This window comes from Muntiacus reevesi, chromosome 2 (assembly GCF_963930625.1).
Source record: "Muntiacus reevesi chromosome 2, mMunRee1.1, whole genome shotgun sequence".
NCBI classification, from domain to species: Eukaryota; Metazoa; Chordata; class Mammalia; order Artiodactyla; family Cervidae; genus Muntiacus; species Muntiacus reevesi.
In genome coordinates, this window is record NC_089250.1 from 257372740 (window position 1) to 257383219 (window position 10480).

General features: G+C 39.0%; 1 pseudogene; it reads right to left on the reverse strand.

Moving 5' to 3' along the window:
- Window positions 1–7294: 7294 nt before the first annotated feature.
- LOC136158753 (chromobox protein homolog 3 pseudogene) lies at window positions 7295–9174 on the reverse strand (annotated as a pseudogene).
- Between the last annotated feature and the right edge of the window lie 1306 nt (window positions 9175–10480).

Consider the following 10480-nt stretch of genomic DNA (forward strand, 5'->3'; position numbering starts at 1 on the left):
AGAATTCCAGATAATGATAGTGAAAATGATCCAACATCTTGAAAACAATATGGAGTTAAAGATAAATAGCCTGGAGACAAGCATCGGGAAGATGCAAGAAATGCTTAACAAGGACCTAAAAGAAATAAAAAAGAGTCAATATGTAATGAATAATGCAATAAATGAGATCAAAAACACTCTGGAGGGAACGAACAGTAGAATAATGGAGACAGAAGAGAGGATAAGTGAGGTAGAAGATAGAATGGTAGAAATAAATGAAACAGAGAGGAAAAAGGAAAAAAGAATCAAAAGAAATGAGGACAACCTCAGAGACCTCTGGGACAATGTTAAACACCCCAACATTCGAATCATAGGAGTCCCAGAAGAAGAAGACAAAAAGAAAGACCATGAGAAAATACTTGAGGAGATAATAGTTGAAAACGTCCCTAAAATGGGGAAGGAAATAATCACCTACGTCCAAGAAACCCAGAGAGTCCCAAACAGAATAAATCCAAGGCGAAACACCCTAATACACAGAATAGTCAAATTAACAAAGACCAAACGCAAGGAACAAATATTAAAAACAGCAAGGGAAAAACAGCAAAGAACACACAAGGGGATTCCTATAAGGATAACAGCTGATCTTTCAATAGAAACTCTTCAGGCCAGAAAGGAATGGCAAGACATACTTCAAGTGATGAAAGAAAATAGCCTACAGCCCAGATTGCTGTACCCAGCAAGGATCTCATTCAAATATGAAAGAGAAATCAAAAGCTTTACAGACAAGCAAAAACTGAGAGAATTCAGCACCACCAAACTAGCTCTCCAAAAAATACTAAAGGATCTTCTCTAGACAGGAAACACAGAAAAGGTGTATAAACTTGAACCCAAACCACCAAAGTAAATGGCAATAGGATCATACTTATCGATAATTACCTTAAATGTAAATGGGTTGAATGCCCCAACCAAAAGACAAAGACAAAGAATGGATACAAAAATAAGACCCCTATATATGCTGTCTACAGGAGACCTACCTCGAAACAAGGGACACATACAGACTGAAAGTGAAGGGTTGGAAAAAGATAGTCCACGCAAATAGAGACCAAAAGAAAGTAGGAGTAGCAATACTCATATCAGAAAAAATAGACTTTAAAACAAAGGCTGTGAAAAGAGACAAAGAAGGACACTACATAGTGATCAAATGATCAACCCAAAAAGAAGATATAACAATTATAAATATATATGCACCCAACATAGGAGCACCACAATATGTAAGATAAATACTAATAAGTATGAAAGGGGAAATTAATGATAACACAATAACAGTGGGAGGCTTTAATACCCTACTCACAGCTATGGATAGATCAACAAAACAGAAAATTAACTAGGAAAGACAAACTTTAAATGATACTATAGACCAGCTAGGCCTAATCGATATCTATAGGATATTTCACCCGAAAACAATCAATTTCACCTTTTTCTCAAGTGCACATGGAACCTTCTCCAAGAGAGATCACATGTTGGGCCATCAGTCTAGCCTTGCTAAATTAAAAAAAATGAAATCATTCCAAGCTTCTTTTCTGATCACAATGCAGTAAGATTAGATCTCAATTACAGAAGAAAAATTATTACAAATTCCAACATATAGAGGCTGAACAACACGCTGCTGAATAACCAACAAATCACAGAAGAAATCAAAAAAGAAATAAAAATATGCATAGGAACGAATGAAAATGAAAACACAACAACCCAAAACCTATGGGACACTGTAAAAGCAGTGCTAAGGGGAAGGTTCATAGCAATACAGGCTTACCTCAAGAAACAAGAAAAATTCAAATAAATCACCTAACTCTACACCTAAAGCAACTTTAACAGTAAGAAATGAAGAACCCCAGAGTTAGTAGAAGGAAAGAAATCTTAAAAATTAGGGCAGAAATAAATGCAAAGGAAATAAAAGAGACCATAGCAAAAATCAACAAAGCCAAAAGCTAGATCTTTGAGAAGATAAATAAAATTGACAAACCATTAGCCAGACTCATCAAGACAAAAAAGGAGAAAAATCAAATCAACAAAATTAGAAATGAAAATGGAGAGATCACAACAGACAACACTGAAATACAAAGGATCATAAGAGACTACTACCAGCAGCTCTAAGTCAATAAAATGGACAACTTGGAAGAAATGCACAAATTCTTGGAAAAGTATAACTTTCCAAAACTGAACCAGGAAGAAATAGAAGATCTTAACAGACCCATCACAAGCATGGAAATCGAAACTGTAATCAGAAATCTTCCAGCAAACAAAAGCCCAGGACCAGATGGCTTCACAGCTGAATTCTACCAAAAATTTAGAGAAGAGCTAATTCCAGAAAATTGCAGAGGAAGGTAAACTTCCAAACTCATTCTATGAAGTCACCACCACCCTAATATCAAAACCTGACAAAGATGGCACAAAAAAGAAAACTACAGGCAAATATCACTGATAAACATAGATGCAAAAATCCTTAACAAAATTCTAGCAAACAGAATCCAACAGCATATTTTTAAAAAATCATATATCATGACCAAGTGGGCTTTATCCCAGGAATGCAAGGATTCTTCAATATCTGCAAATCAATCAACTTAATACACCACATTAACAAATTGAAAAATAAAAACCATATGATTATCTCAATAGATGCAGAGAAAGCCTTTGACAAAATTCAACATCCATTTATGATAAAAACCCTCCAGAAAGCAGGCATAGAAGGAACATACATCAACATAATAAAAGCTACATATGACAAACGCACAGCAAATATTATCCTCAATGGTGAAAAATTGAAAGCATTTCCCCTAAAGTCAGGAACAAGACAAGGGTGCCCACTCTCACCACTACTATTCAACATAGTTTTGGAAGTGTTGGCCACAGCAATCAGAGCAGAAAAAGAAATAAAAGGAATCCATATTGGAAAAGAAGGAGTAAAACTCTCACTGTTTGCAGATGACATGATCCTCTACATAGAAAACCCTAAAGACTTTTCCAGAAAATTACTAGAGCTAATCAATGAATATAGTAAAGCCACAGGATATAAAATTAACACACAGAAATCCCTTGCATTCCTATACACTAACAATGAGAAAACAGAAATAGAAATTAAGGAAACAATACCATTCGCCATTGCCATAAAAAGAATAAAATACTTAGGAGTATATCTACCTAAAGAAACAAAAGACCTATACATAGAAAACTATAAAACACTGATGAAAGAAATCAAAGAGGACAAAAATAGATGGAGAAATATACCATGTTCATGGATCGGAAGAATCAATATTGTGAAAATGAGTATAATACCCAAAGCAATCTATAGATTCAATGCAATCCTATCAAGCTACCAACGGTATTATTCACAGAACTAGAACAAATAAGTTCACAATTTGTATGGAAATACAAAAAACCTTGAATAGCCAAAGCAATCTTGAGAAAGAAGAATGGAACTGGAGGAATCAACCTGCCTGACTTCAGACTCTACTACAAAGCCACAGTCATCAAGACAGTATGGTACTGGCACAAAGACAGAAATATAGATCAATGGAACAGAATAGAAAGCCCAGAGATAAATCCACATATGTATGGACACCTTACCTTCAACAAAGTAGGCAAGAATACACAATGGAAAAAAGACAACCTCTTTAGCAAGTGGTGCTGGGAAAACTGGTCAACCACTTGTAAACGAATGAAACTCGAACACTTTCTAACACCATACACAAAAATAAACTCAAAATGGATTAAAAATCTAAATGTAAGACCAGAAACTATAAAACTCCTAGAGGAGAACATAGGCAAAACACTCTCCGACGTAAATCTCAGCAGGATCCTCTATGACCCACCTCCTAGAATATTGGAAATAAAAGCAAAAATAAACAAATGGGACCTAATGAAAATTAAAAGCTTTTGCACAACAAAGGAAACTATAAGCAAGGTGAAAAGACAGCCCTCAGATTGGGAGAAAATAATAGCAAATGAAGAAACAGACACAGGATTAATCTCAAAAATATACAAGCAACTCCTGCAGCTCAATTCCAGAAAAATAAACGACCCAGTCAATAAATGGGCCAAAGATCAAAACAGACATTTCTCCAAAGAAGACATACAGATGGCTAACAGACACATGAAAACATGCTCAACAGCACTCATTATCAGAAAATACACATCAAAACCACAATGAGGTACCATTACACGCCAGTCAGGATGGCTTCTATCCAAAAGCCTACAAGCAATAAATGCTGGAGAGGGTGTGGAGAAAAGGGAACCCTCTTACGCTGTTGGTGGGAATGAAAACTAGTGCAGCCACTATGGAGAACAGTGTGGAGAGTCCTTTAAAAACTGGAAATAGAACTGCCATATGACCCAGCAATCCCACTCCTGGGCATACACACCGAGGAAACCAGAACTGAAACAGACATGTGTACCCCAGTGCTCATTGCAGCACTGTTTATAATAGCCAGGACATGGAAGCAACCTAGATGCCCATCAGCAGACGAATGAATAAGAAAGCTATGGTACATATACACTATGGCATATTACTCAGCCATTAAAATGAATACAATTGAATCAGTTCTAATGAGATGGATGAAATTGGAGCCCATTATACAGAGTGAAGTAAACCAGAAAGATAAACACTAATATGGTATACTAATGCATATATATGGAATTTAGAAAGATGGTAATGATAACCCTATATGCAAGACATAAAAAGAGACACAGATGTATAGAACAGACTTTTGGACTCTATAGGAGAGGCCAAGTGTGGCATGGTTTGGGAGAATGGTATTGAAACATGTACATTATCATATGTGAAATGAATCACCAGTCCAGGTTCGATGCATGATACAGGGTGTTGGGGCTGGTGCACTGGAATGACCTAGAGGGATGGGATGGGATGGAATGGGGAGGGATATGGGAGGGGTGTTCAGGGTGAGGAACACATGTACACCCATGGCGGATTCATGTCAATTTATGGCAAAACCACTACCGTATTGTAAAACAATTAGCCTCCAGTTAAAATAAATAAATTTATATCAAATATGAGAGTGAGAAGAGAAGGGGGAGGGAGGAGATAGAGGTGACCTGGGGGAGAAATCGGAAAGTCAAAAGGGGAGAGAGCAATCAAGCCAGTAATCACACCCATAAGTGAAAATGGATACTGAAAATTAGATTCTTAAAGGTACATAATTGATAACAAATATCAAAAAGCAAAGATTTAAAATCTAGAGTAGAGGTTAGACTCTCAAAAAAGCAATATTAAAAATACAAAGCAAAATCACAAAAATTATAAACTATTTATATATGACATTTGCTTTAAAAATAGGGTATTTTTTGCAAGGTAATAGTAAATTATAAAAATGAAAATTAAACAAGTAATAAAGAACTTAATTTTTAAAAATTAAAAAATGACAATAGTAAAAATATATATAGGGATTTCTCTAGAGGTGTTGTAGGCAGTGTGGGGTCAGTTCAGTTTCAGATAGTTCATTGTTCCAGCTTGTACTTGTTCTCAAGGTCTATGCTGCTGCTGCTGCTAAGTCGCTTCAGTCATGTCTGACTCTGTGCGACCCCATAGACGGCAGCCCACCAGGCTTCCCCGTGCCTGGGATTCTCCAGGCAAGAACACTGGAGGGGGTCTATAGGCCCCCTCCAATGCTTAGTCAATGCTAACTACAGGCTTTTTTTTTTTTTTTCCATTTATTTTTATTAGTTGGAGGCTAATTACTTTACAATATTGTAGTGGCTTTTGCCATACATTGACATGAATCAGTCCTGGATTTACATGTGTTCCCCATCCCAATCCCTGCTCCCGCCTCCCTCTCCATCCCATCCCTCTCGGTCAGGCTTTCAATCTATTGCACCTGTCACTTCCAGAGCAGTTCCCTCTTCTATGTTTATTTTCGCTTCCTCTGTTTGTAAGTCTCTCCAGTGTCTAATTTCTGCCCTAACACAAGGTGGTGAAGGTGATCACTTATTTAGACTCACTTTTTCACTTGTGTTGTGGGGAGGGAGGGATACTGCAAAAAATATCACTGGCGGTGTGTGGGGAGTGCTCGCAGTGTATGGGCCACACTGGATTTGCCCCAGTTCAAGGCAGTGTGCCTTCTGGGATCTGCACTGCTCAGGTTCCAGGGTGTTCTGCTGCAGCACTGTCCAGAGTGGGCCCTGTGTTTCGTGCACTTCCCAGGTCTCCGGCGCTCAGGTTCTCAGGTACTCTGCAAGGGCACAGACTCAGTTGCACGTGTGTTTTGTGCCCTTGCCAGGTCTGAGCAGTTCAGGAGACCAGGTGTTTGGCGAGTGTACTGTCCCAGGTGGGCTGAGCATCTTAATCATCTCCCGGGTCCCAGTCACTCGGTTTCCCGGGTGCACCATGAGAGCACCGTTTCAGGTTGCCATGTGTCTCCTCTGGGGAGCTGATCTCAGGTTGCAAACCTCCTGGCTGATGTCAACTGTCCAGGATCCCAGGAAGACATGATTGGAGCAATTGGGAGCCTGCTTACAGTTGGGTGGAGGATTCCAGTCTCTGGGGCCGAGGTTGGAGCAGCTTCTTGCCTTCCAGCTCTGGCTGTCCTCGCCTGCCTCTCAGCTTCTGGCCGGGGAGAGGGGACTCTACAAAGCCAGCTAGCTCTCCTTTGATATTTGCTCAATCCTTTGCTCTGTGAGCAGACTAGGCTGCATGTTAGAGCCTTTCATGGGGAAGTTCTCTCTCTCTCTCTCTTTTTTTCCTCTCTCTGGTGATTCCACAGTTTGGGTTGCTATCTCATGTTAGCTCCCTCAGATTGTCCTCAGGGCATTCAGGCCCACTCCCTACCCTAAGCACCGATTGTGCAGCTCATGCCTCCTTGTCCAGCCCCTGCTCGCTGGTGGTGGATGCAAGCGTCCGGGCTGCTTCTCCCCTGGCAGTTGCAGTTAGGCATCTATTCTGTGGGTTTTTTTTTTTTTTTTCCCCTGCTGGTTATGTTGCTCTCTGAGATTCCTAAACTCCCCACAGACCCGCCTGTGAGAGGGTTTCCTACTGTTTGGAAACTTCTTCTTCACTACTCCCTCCCCAGGATGGGTCGCCACTCCTAAGTCTTTTGTCTCTTTTTTCATCTTTTATATTTTGTCCTACCTCCTTTTGAAGAGAATGGCCTGCCTTTCTGGGCGCCTGGTGTCCTCTGCCATTGTTCAGAAGTTGTTTTGTGGAAGTTGCTCAGCATTCAAATGAACTTTTGATGAATTCGTGGGGGAGAAATTGGTCACCCTGTCCTATTCCTCTGCCATCTTGGGACCGCACCCCCCAGCTTACTTCTTTTTTTTTTTTTAAAGGAATATAAAACTATTTACTGACCACTGTTCACCAGAATTTACAATAAAGTAAACAATATACAGTTGAATAACATTCTGATTACTACAAAGTTATTGTTTTTCTTGGCTTATGCTGAACTAGTAACCCAACATACTGAGAAAATTGAGCCTTCATGTAAGGAATGGATTGGAGTCAAGTCTGAAAAAACATGCAGGTCAAGCATAGATTAGAAAAGTTTGTTCACTCATTTATTCCTGTAGATTGTAAATTGCCAATATTTATCTGATTAGGTTTCCATGAACAAATCTGAGACATCCCATGTATCACAACCTTTCCTAAATATAGCACAAAGACTTCAATTTCTTGTAAAACAATGGTTCACCAAAAAGAACAATCAAGTGTCTGTTTAACTAAGTTTTGCTTTGCTATATGAAAACATACCAGAATTTTTCTACTTTTTTATTTGGTTGAGAAGGTTGTTGATGGTGATAAAAATTTTCCTTCCAGGGTTTCTGCATATAAAACTACATTTATATGCAGATATGGATGCAGATTCTGATAAGGATGCTTTAAAAAATTACCCAATTTAAACTGCTTAATTTGTCTAATTAACTACAAAATTATTTAATTTGAAAGGTTCAGACTTAAATTTTCAATCTAAGTTGAAGTTATTTCTTATATTGCTCAAAATGATGTAATTCCAGAACATGGGCTTATCCATCGTTATGAAAGGCTGTTGTTTAAATGTATTTACCAAAACAAAAACCACAACAAAAAATTAACTCCCAACCATTTACATACGTCTTTTATGTATACACATACAAAAAACTTAGAATGGCCCTCAGGCACATATGAGTTAAATGCTAAATTCTGATTGAGTAATGACTATGGAGATTTCCTCGAACATTTAGAAAAACTGTTCTCTAATGCTGAGGAAATAATATACCATGGTTATCAAATTCTTTCCTACTGAAGGAAGCAACTACAGAAAGCTTTTATTTGTTCAAAGTAACCAGTGCTACAGATGGAAAAAAAAAAAACAAAACAAAAAACCCAATGTAACTTCCCCAATATTACTTCAAAACAAACATATCAAACCTGATTTTCATTAGAGGACGTAGTTATTTTTTCACAATAATAAATCAGAAAACCAAGACCCACATAATATATATATATATATATAAAAGGCAATGCAAACAATTATTAAGCTTCATCTTCTGGACAAGAATGTCAAGTTAGTCTCTCTTCATAAAAAGCAATTACAATTTGAGGACACTTCATATTTGCCTCTTTTGCCAGTACCAAGTCTGCCTCATCGGAATCTTTTCATTTCATGAGGAACATTAATTCTCCACTGCTGTCTGTTACACCAATTATTTGGTCTGGATCAAGACCTCTGGCAAAACCTCTCGGTTTATCAGTAGCATCTCTTTTCTTCTTTGATTTGCTATCATCAGATTCACTGTCAGACAAAGATTTTCTTTTTGTTCCATCTTTTTCTTTACCAGCTTTTTGAGAATTAAGAAATGCTTCAATTAACTCTGGACAATCTAAATTTTCTTCAGGTTCCCAAGTATTGTCTGCATCTGTAAATCCCTTCCACTTCAGGAAATACTCCACCTTCCCATTCACTACACGGCGGTCCAGTACTTTTTCTACTACAAATTCTTCAGGTTCTGCCTCTTCAACTTTTTTACTCTTTCCATTTTGTTTCTTTCCCATTTTTTGCAATGTAGTTTTATTGGAGGCCATTTTTTATTGCAGACCTGAAGAGCTATTATTCACCGCCTCTGAGCTGCTCCGGGTCCCGGGTCTGCGGCCTCTCTGGCCCTGCGCGCCTCAAGCTCCGGTCACATTCGAGGGGGAGGGGGGTTGGGGAGCAGCGCTGCGCGCAGGGCCGCTGCCGGGAGGCCCCAGCTTACTTCTAAAAGCATGAAATGGATTGTCGGATTACCTTAGGAGACTTGTGAAATTACAAGGATGGGACAAGGTTTTATCCCTGTTTCCTAGGGTCTTAGAGTATTGTTAGACTACAGTCAGCATGGCCCATATGAACTGTGGCATAAGTGGTAAAATGTCTCTACCCTCTGGAACAGAGAGAAGAATGACAGGACACTTCTCTTAGGAAACTATGCAATTTAGTCAAGTATTAAAAAAAAAAAAAAATGCACACTGTGAAGCTCTAACTCTCCACCTGGTGAAGCTATGTTTTAAAAATAAAGGAAAAAGAAACACTTTTTCACAGAGGCAAAATCTTTAAATCATTCAGCACCAGCATACCTGCACTATAGAAAATATTAGAGGAAGGCCTGCAGGAGGAGTGGATGTAGTGCAAGGTGGAAATCTAAAACTGTACCAGAGGAGGGAGAACATGGAGGATTGTCAGTCTGAGGATATGTATCCATATCTTTTTATATCTCTAGCTCTATCCCTAATTTAGAGAGAATTTAATACATTCACAGTGCATTTTCTTGGACTAAAATATTCAAATAATACATTCAAGAGCAGATTAAGTGCAGTTGTTGAGAAAATCAGTAAATTGTAATTTAACTCAAAGAAAAATATCCCAAATAAAACAGAGAGACAAAAATGTAGTAAAATATGAAAAAGTTTGTAAGAGATAATACAGGACCCAGTGAAAAGACTCTCAGTATGTAGATACTGAAATTACTGGTAGGAGTCCTGTCTCCTGCCTAGAGCTAAGTGACAGGAGGACTCCCAGGGAGCAGCAGCTGCAGTGTGTGAGCCCACAGCTGTGGGCATGGATTAGGTCAGCAGGGATGTTGGCCTCAGTACACTGGGCAGCCAGCGCTGCTGCTTTTGTTCCTTTCTGCCCTAATTGTCTCAAGGATGGGTCTGGCTGGAGGGACCTAAGGGAGCAAAGCAGAGGACACTCAGTGAGCTCCTTAAGGTAAAAGGGCAATCCTCTGGCAATACCTAGATTGGGCTGTACCAGCAAAGCCGAGTGGGGTTGCCTGGATGAGATATTAGTCAGCCTCCTGGACATCAAAACAAATCCTTAGCTGTATCAGGAGAGAGTGTCCTTTTAAAAAAAAAAATTGGAGTATAGTTGTTCTGCAGTGTTGGGTTAGTTCCTGCTGTACAGCAAAGTGAATCAGCTGTGGCATATGTGCTCAGTCATGTCTAAGTCTTTGTGATCCCATAGACTGTAGCCCGTCAGGCTCC